General features: G+C 40.7%; 1 protein-coding gene across 3 annotated transcripts in view; it reads left to right on the top strand.

Moving 5' to 3' along the window:
- Positions 1-1,883: 1,883 nt before the first annotated feature.
- Positions 1,884-17,585, top strand: part of CSGALNACT1 (chondroitin sulfate N-acetylgalactosaminyltransferase 1) — a 46,880-nt gene continuing 31,178 nt past the window's right edge. Inside the window, exons 1-2 of one of the 3 annotated variants that reach the window (XM_075421313.1) lie at positions 1,884-2,018; positions 2,503-2,559. The gene's annotated coding sequence lies outside the window, so the exon portion shown is untranslated. Of the gene's footprint in view, positions 2,019-2,415; positions 2,560-17,585 lie in introns of all 3 variants that reach the window. The other 2 variants (XM_075421314.1, XM_075421312.1) reach the window with 2 other exon arrangements.

Raw genomic sequence — 17,585 nt, 5'->3', positions numbered from 1 at the left:
TTTGTGGTACGGGATAAAGCGGTCTGTGATGTGGAGGTCCAAAGGTTAGGATAACTGCTGTGCTGCATGATGTGACCGGGGCTTGCTAGCCATGCCTTAGGCCGGGGGACCAGGAGTGGTTGTCTGGCATGGGTAACAAGGAAGCTACTCTCTTTTCTTAAGCTTTGCATAGATGCTGAAAAGGTCTGAAAAGGATCAGTCTGTCTCCTTAGTCTCTTACGACTGAGGCCTTGGAGGAGAGAGTCCATGTTGAGCTAGCAGTGTGGTGCAGCCTAAACAAGCACTAGTGATCATGCGGAAGGCTTTGTTGTTTTGTGGGGTTTTTTTACCAATTCTGTGTCGTTGGGCTTTTTGTAGAGTAATTTCTACAGCTGAGATGAGTTGTCTGGGCTGCCAGTCACTGAGAATTTGAGGCTGAGACGAAGTGTCTTGTTTGTCCCTTGGAGTTGAAGGAAAGTAGACTGGACGTCTGGGTGACAGTCCAGAAGGAAAAACAAGAGGAGACTGGGAATCCAAGAGTGGAACAGCATGGGATGTGTGGGATCCAATACAGCCCTCTCCATAGTTTTTTAGGAGAAAAATTCGTTTTCACCTGGAAGGATATGAAGAGAAGCAGTTAAAGAAATGATTTATCCCTGTAGAAGTTTTCTTAGTAGAAAAAGAACATGGATAGGGAGAATGTATCTCTGGGATGTACTTCCTCTCCTCCTGCTGCCTTCCCATGTATTCAGGCTCATAATGTCCCTGTGGCAACTCTGAAAGATGTAGAAATACAGAAGAAATTCTAAATTAACCAGCTTCATGTGTTTGTCCCAGCTCTTAATCCCGCAGTCATGTCGAAAAGTGCTTTCCACCGTTTATATTTCCCCTTTTTCATTCCTGTCTCTTACCAATCCCATCCTTCTTCCTTGCAGGTTTTTTCTGTGCAGGTGTGTATTGCCTTGTCACTTGGAGTGGCACTCATCTCAAAAAATGTTGGTGTCTGCAACCTTCTTTTGAGAAAGCCACTGCAGGTTCCCTTTGTAGGCAGTGAAGCCAAGAAGGCAGTTCAGCTGACCAGATACGGATTGGAGTAGGTTGAACAGGGCTTTGAATGCCTTTTGCTTAGATCTCCATGGCTTGCAAAAAGGATGCAGGGTGGTCTGCTCAGCTGCAGAGATCTGTGTAATAATTCCCTGCATGTGGCGATGAATGTTGCTGCGAGGGACAGTGAGCTCATCCCTCGTAGCTAAGGTCCCTCGTGGCTATCCAAGCTCTGCGCTGAACACAAAGCTAGCTAGCAGCATGTGACTACTGATTTCCTTTAATCAGCGAGCGCTGCTTGGACTACAACATCCCGCGGGATTGCATTAGAGGTTTCCTCTGTAAATACAGTGCCTTTCAAAATTAGTCTCCGGCAGCATACCGAATGGTTTAAGCAGAGAACAGAGTTTTAGCAGGCAGGCGGGCAGTCAGTCGGTCGTCAAGAGCATCCTGCTCTTAAGCCGAGGTAATGATCACTACTTTGAATATGTCTGCAGTTTTCCCAAGGGCATACAGTTCTGATACGTGAATGCATGTATGTATATGTGTGTAATTACCTTCATCATGTGCGGCAAAACCAGTTGAACAGCATGTTTATAGAAACTGTCCTTAAGAGCAATTGCCTCTTGAAGAAGCATAGCTCGTGTAAGAGGAGCGGGACTGTCTCCAGCCAGCCTTGGGAGACGATGCTGAGAGCATATTGAAAAGCTGTCTTCAGCAAAAGCTTGCCAGTTTAACAACTCTGTTCACTGTTCCTATTGCACAGTGGGCTCTTTGACGCAACAGAAAGAGCTGCCTTTTTTCTTTTTTTTTTTTTTTTTTGCTTCCTCTTAAATCCGCCTGGCCAATTTAAAGCTTGTGGATATTTCTTCCCCCTCTGGGAAAGCTTATGTGAGGATTTTCTTTTTCTTTTTTAACAGTTCATTCCGTGAAATCATTTTTTTCTTGTTTGCTGTTAGAAAATGTTGGAGCTGAACACAAGGCTTTCATTGCAGGTCGGTGGATGAACTCTTGACCAAAGCATTTAACATTTTGAGTGTAGCTTTAGCAAGCATGTAGTTTGGAAGGAAAAAGCAAGTTAACAAGGTTTTATCATGTGAGCCCATATGTGCCTGCTACTGGAATAGGAATCTTTTCAGGTCTTCAGTGACTGAGTTCTGCGCAGATGAATTTACCATCTTACTTTTGTAGACAAATGTACTGAATTAATATTTTATTGAGAATTGAGGTGACATGACAGTTATGTCTGTATTATTTAATTCCTGAAAGTCTCTGCTCTCTCAAAATGCAATAAACCTTACTGCGAGTTTCAAGTATGAAGTTTTTGCCTTTTTATTTTGCAAGGATTGTCTTTTTGAGTTATGTTTTTTTTTTGTTTTCTCTTCTTTTCAGCACACTTCACTGGGAAGCATGTTACTCCTGGGCAACATGCTGTATGCAGGGAAGGTACTTATTTTGCTGCTTTGTGTTTCTTCTTAGATTGCTATCAAAGGATGTAGACATATTGTTAATGTCTTTCTTCCAGCTGTATTTGAGGTAAGGCAGTCTTGTTTCCCTATCTCTGAAATTAGAATATGAAGCAGATGCAGTATTTCTTTCATTTATAATTACTAAGATTATCCTGTTGCTATTTGTTTTTCTTGTCGATAAAATGTGAATATATTTGTCACAAAGCTGTTCCTTGTCTATGTGACACTTCAATCCTGTATTTTTATTTCAAAAATATCTACTATGGATCTGCGTGTTTCTGTTAGCTCGTGTACACTAGATCGGTGAGAGATCATTTCTGTAATTGCTTCAGTTTTCTCCTCTATTATTATCACATGAAGTGTGTGAATGAGCGGATTTCTTGCCCTGGGTAAGCGATTCTTATGCAAACTTTGTAAAACTGAGTTACAAATTGTTTCCACTGTGAATCACTTTCCTTGTAAGATGATGACTTTTATGGTAATGTTTAGCTTGAGTAGAATTGTTTTCAAACACATACAGGGCATTTCGGTGTATTATTTTTTAACAGTATTCCAAAATAAAATAGAAAAATAATGATTCATATCAGACTGTTTATTTTCTTCTCTACTTCGTGTTGCCTGTTATGGGAAGTATATAGCTTGAAAGGCTGATTCATTATTGGTGAGGATCAGTACAGCTGAAAGGTATCACTGCAACGTTGACCATGTGCAACTGCATTGAAAATCGAATTTGTATGGGATACCACTGTTGGTGAGTTATGATTAGTGCCTGGGGAATTAGAAAATACTACTTGTTTATGTTTGTTTTCAAGCAATTTAAGAACTTGCCATTCAAGGGAGATGGTTAATTTTTCTTTTACTCTTTTCTGTAGCAAGGTTACAGTTTTTGTAATTCAAGATTTTGACACATGCTTTCTATAATTTTACTGTTATTTAAATAAATCCATCTGAATCTTTGTGATGCCGCTTACAAGGGGAAGCATGTTTTAAGGCAGACATGCTGTGCTGCAAGTCCAGAAACATTTTTAATTTAGAAAAGTGTTCTAAATCAATCTTGTTTGGCTCCTCACATCTCTGAAACTGTTTGCTGTTTGAATTCCAAGTAGTCTTGGCTCCATTCAAGAGATCTGTCTTTTAATAGTTTGTTGACAGGCTTTTCACATGGAATGGGGTAGGGAATGATATAGGGTAGAGTTACAAAGCTACAGTGAACTCTTTTTAATCTTACAGAGGAAAAACATTTACTACTATAAGCACTTATAATACTTAAATTAATAAATTCATTCAAAGGTGTTTTTTAAACCCCTTGAGGCTTAGCTTCTTTAATCAACATCACACCAAATCTTCTTAGCACTTTCTGTCATCTATTTTTGGGAGTTATAAATCCATACCCTGTCACAGTGCAAATACGTAACTTATGTCTGCAACCTGTTTTCTACTGTCAAAAAAAACCAACCTTATTCCCCACTGTTGAAGTTATCTCAAGTTGCATGTGCCTCAAAAACCATGAAATTAAGCAGTATGAGAAACAAATTGCAGTCTTTTATGTAACACATTTTCTGAACCCTTTACTCAACAAATTAGCTACCATCTCTGATCCACCATCACTGGCAGAGGGTGTACTGGGCTGCATTCCTTCCCTTCTGATGTCTAGTTTGTGAGGGAGTCAATCCTGCTTCTCAGAGGGAATCTCATGAGTAACAGACTATGATTTGTTGACATTTCTACTGACATTGCTTTGCCAGAAAGCATGAATGGGGAAGGATGATAAATTATGTTGGTGCCTTGGTGTGTTCTTTGGGATCTTTGGAGTTGAAGCCTATGCTGCAATATCTTCCTGGATTCCAGCCTTCTTGCTTACCAATGGTTACTGGAAGGTATTTGTTTCTCCTGCAGTTTGTGGTGCCAGCTTTCTACCTAGCCAGTGTAGCAGTGCTGTGGCTTTATGCATTTCTCATTGCATGCCCTGAACAGTTTCAGGTGAACTGGGTGCTTGTTTTATTACCCTAGTGACCTGGTCTGTGGATTGCCATGCCCTTAGTAAGGAAAGGCTAGCTGTCAAGCACAAGTCAAGCCAAGCCAAGAGGAAATGCAGTGAGAACTTTTATTTGTAACAGTTAAAATAGGCAACACGCTTAGAAACACTTATGCAAGATATAGACAAAAAATAAAAGGCAAAAATTCTTAATCTATTCATAGAATCATAGAATGGTTTGTGTTGAAAGGGACCTTAAAGACCATCTAGTTCCAACCCCCCTGCCATGGGCAGGGACAACTTCCACTAGACCAGGTTTCTCAAAGTCTTGTCCAACCTGACCTTGAACACTTCCAGGGAGGGGGCATCTGCAGCTTCTCTGGGCAACCTGTTCCAGTGACTCATGACCCTCATAGTGAATGATTTCCTCCTTAGTTGTAGTCTAAATCTACCCTATTTCTGTTTAAATCCATTACCCCTTGTCCTATCACTACATGCCCTTGTAAAAAGTCCCTCTCCAGCTTTCTTGTAGGCCCCCTTCAGGTACTGGAAGCCTGCAATAAGATCTCCCTGAAGCCTTCTCTTCTCCAGGCTGAACAGCTCCAACTTCTCAGCCTTTTTATACCTAGCTCATATTAGAAAGATTTTTACCCCATCCTACTGATTTAATCCTCTTCTTACAAGATTTTCTTGCTTGCACATAGCTTACCTTTCACATCACATCTATTGGAAAAAAGCCTGTTCGCAAGCCTCCATCAGTTAGTTACTCCTCTGATGAGAGAAATCTCCATCACACCACATCTTTGGGAGCATACCTCAGGCCATTTTCTGATTCTGGAGGAAACTCTCATTTCTTATTCAGCCTTTTCTACAAAATTTTTCAGACAGTGCAGTGTTAGTCTTTCATCCCCAAATCCATTTTGTTTGTGTCTATCCAGACAGGCTGTCATCATTGTTGTTAATTATTTTATTATTAGAGACTGAAAGGTATCTTTATTAGTGTATGCATTACGTTCTTATACTTGACTGGTTTGTCAAAAAAGGGAGTGAATCTCTTCATCTCCTTTTGGGACTCAGTTTTCAGAAGAAATGTCTTCATGGTGAGATGTATTCTCTACCAGTGAGTATATTAACATATTCAATGTTGTGTAGAGCTCTGACTGACTTTTTCCTGACACTGAGACAGAAATTGGTTGTCAGAAGATAGCACAGAGCTGTGTGCTTAAGGATAGGCCCGCTGAAGTAGGTAACAGGATAGAAGACATGGGGGGCATAAACTGAATCGTTCAAGGACCAAGGGCTAGAAAGAAATGGATCTGTAGTGCACTTCTCAAACTGCTTTTCTTTTAACTCTTCAGGGTGCAAATAAATATTTCACCTAGATCATTTCATCATGTGTGCGTTTTAGACTGAGTGTGCGCCTGCGGTTCTCTGTGAGAGCCTCTCAGCACTGCTATAATATTACTAATAAGGGGTCATGTCTGAAGTCATGTCTTGGTCTGAAGAGAGGCCTTTGGCAGAATGCCATGCTGCTGGAGGGCTTGAGCGACCCCAGTGGTTTTGCATCTTCATGTAGTTGAGTGGGACCCTTTCATTGCGACTTGATTGCATTTAGGCTCGAGAATAAAAACTTGGATAAAAATACCACACATTGAATGTCTCCCACAGCCTCCAGGGAGCTTGACCAGCTCAATTGCAGTTGTCAGCATCTGCTTCGGGGAAATGCCTTGAGCCTGTTGATCAAGCTGAAAGAACTTTATTCCTTGAGTTCTGCCTCAACTGTAGCAAAAGATCAAAAGTTGGGGCCTTAATAGCAGGTTTCCATGTGTTTTGGTTCATTAACTACTCATTTAGGCTACAGCTACAGGTAGTAATTTCTCGGGGTTACAGAAAGCCTGTCTTGTTGTTTCACACCTTCATTAGGAAACACAGACATGGCAGTCTGGTCTTCCAGGCACTATGTTTGGAATTCTTGATTGTGATGTTCTTTGTATGGATGCATATTGTTAAATTTCTAGTGACTGGAAGGCATTGGAGAAATCAGTGATGAGGCTGTAGAAACTCTGCAGGTTTCTTTTGATTTTTGCTCAGAAGTACTAATTTTGAGTCCATGTTTTGAAGAGTCAGCAGCACTTCTAACTACATTTAACTACATGGACTGACAGAGAGGATTGCTGATTATTTACATCTCCTCAGAAGACTGTCAAAGACAAACCAGACCACATAGCTTCTTGCCTTTACTAGAACCTCTGGAAGAACTGTGATACTCAGTTCTGTAAAATTATTACTTATACTGAAAGCAATAGCTTTTTTATTTTTTTAAAGGTTCTCAGTTGTACAATAGTTATGGTACAATAGTTCTGGTCTTCATCACAGTGTCCGCTGGTTGACCTTTGTTTCTGCCCAAACTCAGTTCTAAGATCTCATATACCGTGTCCTTCCAGGTTGTTTTGCTCTGGTCTTGTTGCCCTCTTGGTGCCTCTTTATCTCTGTAGCTTGGTGCATCTGCCCTCCCAAGGCCAAGCTGTCTAAATAACATTATTTAGGAGTCTCTCTATCTTAGAGCTTTTCTATCCCCCCAAAACAGCAAGTCAAGTTTGTCTAAGTAGCATTATTTAGGAGCCTCTTTATCTCAGAGCTTTCCTGTCTTCTCAAAACAGCAAGGATCTACTTTAGTTTAATTACAATCACTCTATTAAGTGGAAATTTGACATTTACGGGTATCAAAACTCTACTGAGGTGTAATCCTGGGGAAAAAAAAAATTTTTTTCCTTTTTCCTTTCCATTGTGTGACTGAAAGAGGTCCTGCAATTTACTGGCAAGAAGACATGGAACAATATGCATTCCAGAAACCTTGGAACAGCGTGCAGATACCCTGGGAATTGTTTCTACTGGAGAGGGTTGAGGCAGCAATAGGTTTCTGACTTGCTATTTCTGGAAAACTTTTTTTTTATAGCTAAGGCTATAAATACTTGACAGTTGTTAAATTGAATAATCCTCTCTTCCTCTCCAGGATGAGAAACTGCATCAAGATTTTCAAAGCCAGAAGCCTGCAGCCAGATGTCCCTGTTAATTGTCTGTAATGCTGCTCAAATTTTGAGGGATTTTTTGTGTTATTCCTGTTATGTGTATGGTGAAAACACTCAGCCAGAGTCTTTCTGGTGGGCCAGTGGCAAAATCAGAAGCAGGACTGAAGTGTCCTGCATTTCAGCTCAGAGTTCTGCCTACTACATTATATTGTATTGTATAGGCATATTTAGAAATGAGAATCACTTAGTTTTCAAAACAGTTGAGCCATCTGTAACTCCATGTGGTTTGTACATAGTTTAGTAAGTGATCACTGCTTTTGAAAGCTGGGTTGATAAAGAATTAGAGGGTAAAATATTCAAACCACAGGAATAATTAAATATCCAAAGGGCTCCTGGGTACATGCATTAAAGATGGCGTGAAGCAGATGGCTTCAGTGACTTTCACATACTACTCAGAGCAGCACTGGTCATCACTGGCTTGTGTTTCCCTCACATATTTTGCTGATATGTGAATGGTGAAAGATAAGGAGACGTTATGTCCCCTGTACTGCCATTTCTGCTACCAAGGTGTTACTTCAACTACATCTAGGAGGGCTTACAAGGCAGAACAGTTCAGTCTTAAAAATGGGATTTTAGTCCTTATGTAATTTAAGAGCTTTTTCAGAGTTTCCCTCTATGAATTTACTTCAGAGAAATTAGCTGTCAAAGTGCTGTTGCATGTGCCAGGGATCAATGGTAATCACTCTGTGTTGCAATAAACAGGCTTCGAGTTATGAAGGATGCATTGTATGCATTTTTTTTTCTTTTGTAACCATCACCCAGCCCCTGATAGGGCTGTTAGATTTCAGCTTGTCCAGTCCAGAGTATGTCTATATTTGGGTTAGAATCATAGAATCATTAAGGTTGGAAATGACCTCTAAGATCATCAATTTGAATCATCAACCCAACACCACCATGCCTGCTAAACCATAGAATCATTAAGGTTGGAAAAGACTGCTAAGATCATCATGTCCAATCATCAACCCAGCACCACCATGCCTACTAAACCATGTCCTGAAGTGCCACATCTACACATTTTTTGAACACCTCCAGGAATGGGGACTGAACCACTTCCCTGGGCAACCTGTTCCAATGCCTGACCACTCTTTCAGTAAATAAATTTTTCCTAATATCCAGTCTAAACCTCCCCTGATGCAACTTGAGGCGATTGCCTCTCATTCTATCGCTAGTTACTTGGGAGAAGAGACCAACACCTGCCTCACTACAGCCTCCTTTCAGGTAGCTGTAGAGAGCGATAAGGTCTCCCCTCAGCCTCCTTTTCTCCAGGATAAACAACCCTGGTCCCCTCAGCCGCTCCTCATAAGACTTGTTCTTATAATTTGGAAAGGAGGAACTTTACTCTGACACATCAATCAGTCTTTCCTATATACGATTTTAATGTGGAGCCAATATTTAACAAAGCGATTCCTTTTCAGTTAGAACAGCCTGAAAATAGAAGTAACAGTTTTGAAACACCCTTTTTACAGGAAATTTTGTATTGTTTTATTTGTGAGAAGGTGAAGCCTCTTGATTTCAGGGAATAGATTTTAAATCACCTTTTGGAAAGCTTGTAAAAAGCTATTAGCAAAATATGCAGTAGTGTGTGTTGTGAATCAGGTTTACCTGCACTGTTGTTTTCTGACCAGACTGCTATTAAGTAAAAAAATTATCTGAAGGGAGTATATCGCTCATCAGAATACTGACTCAGATCCTAGCAAACTGAAAGAAAAATATTTTAGATTGAAGTACTGATTGTGAATGTGCTGGTTACTAGCTTAGAAACTGATGTAGAGATTTGTTTCAGCCACAGGGACAGAAAGTAGTCTAAAGAATATGTCATTTACTTACCCTCCAATCTGCAGGATAGCATAAGGTGGTCCTATGAGATAAAAGTCATTTGGTGAAGTTTGCTCATGCTTAGATGAACCAAGTGTATATATTTGTGAAAGAATTAATAAACTATTCCAGAAATATCCTAGCTTTCTCTGAGATTTCTTCGGGAAATGAAAAGCACTTATGTAATGTTAAAGGAATGAAAGGAAAATTTCTTAGCATTAGAGAAGGGAAAATAAAGCTTCACTCTAAAATCCTTAGGAACTAACTATACTGAGAACCTAGATCATTGCAAATGTAAACTACATGCAAAAGTGTGTTTTGAGAGCATAACTCAGAACCTCTTAAAAGTACTGTAATGAGTCAGTAGACTTAATTTTTAAGATGCAGCCAAAAAGACTTTAGAACTGTGCATGCATGTATGTTTGCATTTGTCCAAATGTGGTTTAAACTTCTTTTTTCTCCCTTGATTCTGGATCTGCCTTTTCCTGTGACAGCCAGGTGGAAGAAGTTGAGGAAGGTTGTTGTAACATCCCTCGTTTGCCATGGTAGGAGGGCCAGAGCTATACGGGGTGCCTTAACGTGCCTTGTGCTGCAGCTGCAGGGAGCGTGTGGGAAGCAGACCACTTCTGTTTCGCCAGAAGCACCTCTTACACTGGGGTACTAGGTATTCTTGGTTAGCACAGGTGGGAAAGTGAGCCATGTCTAAGGAAAATGTAGGCCTTTTTTTAGGGATTTAAGGGAGGTATGTTACAGATTTTTTTCCACTTTGTGCAGGGCTGTAATTTCCTTACCTTCTTTGCAGTTCATTTGCTGGAGTTTGTGAAAACAGGCTCATCTGGTGGTAAAGCTTTTTGGTTTTTTTTTCTAAGATAGTTGTCCCTTTCTTATATGCTGATTAGAATCTTTTGGCTATGAACTGTTAAAAAGGTCATAGCTTCAGAGTCCGAGTGAAAGAAATTTGGCTGTCAACTGCTTGGTAATCTTGTAAACCTGTTAAACCTCAACAGCAAAAGAGACAGAAAGGTCTAGATTAGAGTTAGGAAGTAGAATTTAACAAGTTCTCAGTTGCACCTCTTTCCTAAGATGACAGCCTGTAAAGAGCTTTGGAAATGGCTTTGCATCTCTGTTGGAACCCTCTAGCATTTTACTGAAGTCATCTTTATTTGTTTTTTAACTCCTATCCCCAATACCAAGGATTTTTCATTTATTTGATATAACACTATGATTTTACTTTCAGGCAACTCCAGCATGCCCTTTATGTGGGTCACATATTCCTCCTCCTCTATATTGGTCTAAGATTTCCAATTATTTCCGTATTCATTGGCTCAGTTCACTACACAGCCAATCGAAACAGGCAGGCTGCTCAATGTCTTTTCCACTCTAGGAGTAATTTAATCAGGGAGTGACTGCATTATTTTTTCAGAGAGCCAAGCTGTGCATGCCAGGTGATCTGCAGCAGAGAACGGCATCATTATTAAAAGGCTTAGGCATTTCATGCCATTTTGTGCTTCTGCGGCTTGCAGTGCAGCTAACGGTACTGTCTTGATACTTTTTCTAATATGCATGATTAAATATAAACAGAGGAGGTGTAGAAAACAGGATGGATGAGTCATGGGACTGTATTTATATTGTATGAGATTGAGTTTCAAAGCTGTTGGGTCGTGTGAGATCCTTTATCACTGCTGTATTTGTTTTGCAGAAGTGCTGGTGCTCACAGAGCAGATTTAGTCTGTTTCTTTAGTTTCCCTCCAGAGTTCCATCCTAGAGTTAAAAAATCTTTAATGGAAGTTTGATATTGGTACATTCCCACAGAAATATTTTGACTTTCATAAAACAGCAAGGGAGAGAATTGGCTGTGAGGGGAAAGTCTGCAGGGAGTCCTTGCATCCGTTATAATTTTCATCTTGGTTGACTAGTGTGCTGTTCTCCAGACAACCAGAGAAAATAGGTGAGCTTTTGCTGTTACAGGGAACCTTGGGTCCATGAGAATTTCCTTCCATTGGGAAGAGCTTCCTGGATGTCTCTGGCTGTCAAGGGGAGTCCAAGCAAAGGGTAAGCTCTTTTTCAGAGTTACTGAGGAAAGAGGGAAGGTGGGGGTGAGATGGATCGTGGAGTTCTGGTCTGATAAATATCTGTGCTGTGCTAATTTCTTGCTGCTGAGCGCTATTATTTAGGTGAACATCAGCTTGAGGTGACAACTGCATTTCTCTTTGGAGTCCCTGGGCAAGGTTGTGATCTGATAGGCATGATTTCATGCTGGTGGAATCACACTCACGTGGCTGAACATCACCTGCTGGGAGTGCCACTGCAAAGCTGTCCTCCTCAGTAAGACTTCCCTGCTGCTTCTTTTAAGAGCTTTGCTTTCACCTTTATTTTATCTTTTTTTTTTTTTTTTAATTAGAACCAATTTTTGTCCACAGTTCCTCTCAGCTGAGTGTGCACCACCATTAAGGTGATCTGTGATAAAATTACCTGACTCTTGAAGAAATCTATCTGACTGATGTTTTAACATTTACAGTGGCGTGTTAAAAGCTTACTTGTGGATACAGGCCTCTTTAGTTTCTTGTTTTCTTGCTGCAACTGGTCTGGGCGACTCCAGTCTTGGCACTTATTTTCCCCCTTTTTATTTGAAGTAAATAGGCTTTTTCCAATTAATGTCTATGATAATATACCCAGTGGGGAGGGAGAAATCCCCACCTTCTGGAGGCTTCGGATATTTGACATAGAGATTTTTGGAGAAGAAGTATTCAGAATATTAATAATGATGCTAACTCTTACACTACTGGGGTTGGATTTGGATTGTCAAGTTCCAGATGTCAAGTTCAGTGTCTGAAGTTCCTTGGCTAGGTTTCCATGACAGTGAGTGAAGAGAAGAAACCACAGAGAGTGATTTCATCTTAAGTACATATCCACTTCTGATTTCTTTTACCATCTTATATAAATACATAGTTACAGTGTGCATAATCATTATTGTCTTGGCTACAGTTGGAAATATGAAGAAGCAGACAGTGAAAATGACTTGCACAGGATTGTATTGCCTCCAGGAAGGAAACTTTGCTTGCATAGGCTGGTATTTAGTCCTGTAACATAATGATGTATATAACTGTCATCCACAAATTGATCCGGGCTGTCTTCCAGACCAGTTTACAGACCCTTTTGCTCTGGGAAAGATGTTGGAACCTGCGCATGGTGACCTAGAAAATACAGCAGTATTTGGGAAGGGCTCTGATGTGCTGCATGCTAGTCATGCAGTGACTCAATGCAGTGAGAGAGCTTTTGCTATTCCTTATGATGTACTTCTGTGTTTACTCACGTGGGGTTTTTTTCAAGAGGGGGCTTATTTCCAAGTGTGAGGTGCTGTAGTGTAATCTTTGCTTGCTGAATGACACATCTCTCTAGTCATTGCTCCTAAGCTTATGGTATGTACTTTCTACTAAACTTTTTGGTCTTTTTCATTGAACTGATTTGTATGGTCAGTAGTAGCTCAAGGCAAGCATTTCAGATCTCTGAGGACTGAAGCAATAAAACATTGAAGTGTGTTTTTGATCTGAAGTGAGAGAAGCAGGCAAAAATTATTCACAACTCTACTGACACTTTTTCTGTTACGCGAGGGAATTTGCTTTGAGTTATGCCTGTTTTCTGGCTAAATTTTTAATTGTTTTCTTCAGCACACTATGTCTTTTTGTTAATTTTGATCTGGTTTTTTGATCATGTTTAATCTTGCTGGTGATCCTGATTAAAATGAGCCTTTGTTTAGGCTCTTCAGGAGTGTGTTTCAAGATAGAGGGGAAGAATTTCCAAATTGCATTGTTTTTCAAATCAGAAAGCAGCTAGGACATAAAAACTTACAAGTAGGGAAGGTTTGTTGCAGTTTTCAGGGGAAAAACAGCTGATGTCTCTGTGTTGTGACACCTAAGTCAAAAGTAAGGCCTGAGTCTGCATTTGATGCCACATAGGCTGCAGTTAGAGTTGGATTTTAGTCTCCCAAGCTAAAACTGATATGAAGCTGCTTTTGCTTTCATGTAGCACAGAGGTCCCAAAATAGCTGTCTTAAAATTAATCCAGATGTGGCTCAGGTGATACAGGAGATAACACAGAAGTTAAAAGCTTCAGTCTTGCCCAGTGCATAATTCATCTAATTCTAGGATGCCAGGCTGGGTTGCAATATCATCACTGTGATATATTGATGCCATTGTCAGTACTGCACTTTGTGTTCTCGTCTCTTGAATAGTCCTATTTAATGCTCAGAAGTGTCAACTTATACTGAAATCCAATTTGCTGGTAGGTCTCAGTGACTGAAGTTTGACTCCTGCTGAGACAGGACAGAGAGCTGTTGTGTATTGGTATTCTTTCAGCCTTCTTGGTGCTCCACACTTTGTGTCCTCATAACTGTCTCCAGGACACAATCTCTTATGCTGAACATCTGCATTGGTCCAGGTTTTCACCAAGTGGATGGCCTTTCTCTTAGGCTGGCCTAAATCATGACGTACTTACCACAATAGTTTTAATCTTTCTTGCAGCACTTCAGCATGTGCAGTCTTGACAGCCTGTACTTCATGTCTCTTTCCAGGGTTCATTTGACATCTGTTTTTTCGGTGTCTCGATGTTTGATTAACAGTTTACATAACTGTACTGTGATGCTAATTGCATTATCTATGAGTAATCCGAGACATTCAGACTGACATTTGATTTTCAGTGGTATAGTAACTGTGGAAGAGATCTGCTTCGTCTTCACAAATACAATATTCAGGTGCAACATATATTGTAATACGTTACCATTGTAATTTGTGCAAGGATAGGCTGGAAAGTTTCTGAAATATGGAAAATAATCGATTCCTATGAAGGGATGTTGAGGTGCTCAGCAAAGCAGTGCAGATGTGTGGCAGGGATCTGGACTCCCACACTGTGGAATGAAACAGAATGAGTCTGACACAGACCGAAGAGGTAACACACTGCCCTATAAGGAACTGGGAAGTTCCTCTCCAGTTCCTGGAAAGGAATCTGGGTTCAGGGTTTTTAGGGATGGTTCTTATTCCCAGATGTCCCAGGAGCTCAGTAGAAGTCCAGAGGGCTGAGTTGAGGTTGACTTTTGGTCACAGAGCAAGTGCAAATCCTTGCCAGAGAATTCCTCAGAAAACGATTCTTCCAGATGGCTTGTGGGAGATATCTAGGCTATGTTTCGACCTTATCTTTCAGGCTCTGTTGCTGCTCACCATGGCAATGGGAACGTAAGTGGGGAAATGCTGGTGGTAAATAAACTCCAATACCTTTGATTCAACTGCATCACTGGAGTTTCTGAAGCACAGAGCTATGAGTCTGAGGAGGGAGGCAGAATAGTGAGAAGTGTATGGGGAGAGAGAAAGCCGGACAGAAGCACCTGCCTAAGGTCAGAGAGAAGGGCTAAGCTTTGTAAGACGAAGATATGTAGGGATGTGTCTTCTGACACTTGTTTTTTTCCTCCCTTAGCTTATGAAGTTTCTGTGAACAAATAAAAGATGTTTTCATTCTGATGTAGCTTGGCTGAGTCACTCCATTTCATAACAGTCACAAGTGCCCAGAAAGTTTGTTGTAGCTGGATTCAGGCCCATTGGGACTCGCTGAGATAAATTTACTTGGTTGGAAGCGGGACGTGAAGAGCTTCTTAACCCAGCCTGCCTTTGGAACAAGCAAAAGCTGAAAATCCCTTGCTGGTAGAGGCTGCACAGGGAAAACAGGAGAGTCACTTGAATAAGCTCCCAGTCCACTGCTTCATGAGAAGAGGTGTGGTTCTGGTCCAGGCCCTGTTGTGCTCAGTAAGGCTCTCTTGATGTTCTCTGCAGATATGTGCATCTTGAACATGTGGGATGTTTTGTTTTGTTTTGTTTTGTTTTGTTTTGTTTTTTCCCCAAACACATTTCAGAATCCAAGCCAGCTGCTACAGCTCCTTCTCTTCAGCAAAACCACTTCAAGCCATGCTGAGGTTTTATGGCTCTTTGTAGCTGCGAACCTACTTGCAGCCAATTTCTTCACATCGCAAGGTTATTTTAACAACAACATGATTCTAAGTGGTTCCCATAGATGCCCTCATCTTTTGTCTCCACTTGTTTACTCCTCACTTCTTCCTTCTAAACATGTTTTTCCATCCCTTCAGCAAAGCAAAGGGAGTTGTGTGTCCCCAGCTCAGGTGTGAGTGCTAATGGCCAGACTGGAGGAATTCTTGAAAACAGCACAATTTACAGTTTAACCCCATCTCTTGTGTTTCCTAGAATAGCGGTTTCAGGTTGGAGCATGTGGTTTGTGTGTTCACAAGTGTATGGCTTGTTTGCATGCGTGCGGTCTGAGCATTCAGCACCTGAAAATCAGAGCCTGTAAACAGCTCGCTGCATTAGGAAATCTAGGCTGTGCTGCTTGTTTACTCTGAGTATAAATGTCACCTTGGCAGGCGATATATCTCCCCTCTTGCATACACAAAGTTTGTGATTCGATTGCTGAGCTTAAATGGCATAGGCTTGGTAATGAATTTTAAAGTTTGTGTTTCTGTTCCGTAGTGACCCTGCATAGGTGATGTGAAGGCACAAAGCACGATGGTGTTCTTTGAAGCTGCTTTCAGATGTTCTGTTACAGTGTATGTGTTCAGTTAATCAGAGGGGTTTGGCATTTTGAGAGTGAATAGATTAATTAAAGGGGAAAAAAAATGGTTATTGTAATTTTCAATGAGGTTAGGGTGTGGACTGGCCTAAGTAACGGCTCACGGCTGTGGCATCTTGTCAGATAGTCTACTTGCAGTGTTCATTAATAGCGGTTACTACTACTGTCCTTATGTTTTTGGCTGACACAATACTTTACAAAGAATCAGTGCCAGAAAATAAGATTGAGATTCAACAGTTAATACTGTCGTAAGCCTTGGAAAGAACCTAAATAATTTTTTCCTTTAAAATGAAACTAAAACTTCCACAGTAAATCATTATGACATTAGTAGTGATTTAATTTTTCCATTTAGTTCATACACAGATACTCTGTATTTTTTCTTCCAAGTGATTTGGGAAATAAGACAAATCCAAACTATCCTGCTGCCTGATTAGACTGATGGCATTCCAGAATAAATGGGAAAAATTATTGAGACAGTGCATGTTTACAGGAAAAAAGTAGCAAAGGGTAACTAAATGTGTCCAGCTGTAAGGCTCTGAAAATAGTTTTCATGTTGTGTCCGCTATGCCTTTGAAATCTACCTAGCGGGCATGAAATCAGAGGTATGAAAACATTTGCTTTCCATCACTACAGCTGACTTGTTCTCAGTAGGAAATTGTAATTTGTAAATTCTTTCTCATTTGATTTATCAGGAGTTACTGAAGTCATCTACCTGACTTCCTCATGTTATCTGACAAGTGTTAATAAGCTGTAGTGTCTGTGTTCTTGATGTTGTTTCTCTGAATAGTGGGACAGAGATACTTTGTCCAGCACATTTTGTCTGTGGCAGAGGGAAGTGTGTCTGGATAGTTTTCTGTTACAGTAGAACTAGTGCTACCCATTTACCCATTTTCTAGTATCACTGTCTAGGTTCGTGTCATCATTACCTTAATGCCTTGGGGAACTTCCCTTTTCCAAAGGAAAAAAATTTCCAGTGACTATCCCAGTAATATCCTTTTTGTGGGGATGACTTTTTTTTTGTTAGATGTTTCCATGTCTTTCTTTAATGAGATGCAGATTCTAGCGCTGCTTTCAAAGTGCACCATCTCCTTTTAGCAAGCGCTTTGTTTCAAGTAGCCTGACTGTGCAGTGTTTTAGTTGTGTAAGAAACCTCCTGTAGTTACCTCATTGCGACAGTGGTGAAAAAAAGTGGTGTGTCTGTTAGAAAGCTTTCGCAGTGCTCCCAGTGATGGATACGGTGTTTCCCAGCTGAGGTTGAGCAGGTGTTTGTAACGCCAGGAGGTGGACATGCTGGGTCTTTAAAATCACGTGCTTTTGGTGTAGAAAGTTTTGAAACTGCACAAACTGGGCTGTCTTCTGCGGGTGGGGTGTGGTGGAAGTGTTTTCTGGTCCTTTTGTGATTTTTTTTTGACAGCTTTGCAGACTGAAATGGATAGTCTGAGAACCAACCTGTCTAATGAAGATAGCCTGCGTTCTGCAGCGCTGTGCCAAAGTGTGGATTTGGGCTGAGGGAGGACTGTGTTTTCCCAGTGCTTCGGAGCATGAGCAGTTGAACTTTGCTTGTATCTTTGCAGGCCATAAAACATG

Source organism: Opisthocomus hoazin, chromosome 5 (assembly GCF_030867145.1).
Source record: "Opisthocomus hoazin isolate bOpiHoa1 chromosome 5, bOpiHoa1.hap1, whole genome shotgun sequence".
Taxonomy (NCBI): Eukaryota; Metazoa; Chordata; class Aves; order Opisthocomiformes; family Opisthocomidae; genus Opisthocomus; species Opisthocomus hoazin.
Note: the sequence above shows the minus strand (reverse complement) of the source record. Positions and strands in the feature narration are given on the sequence as shown.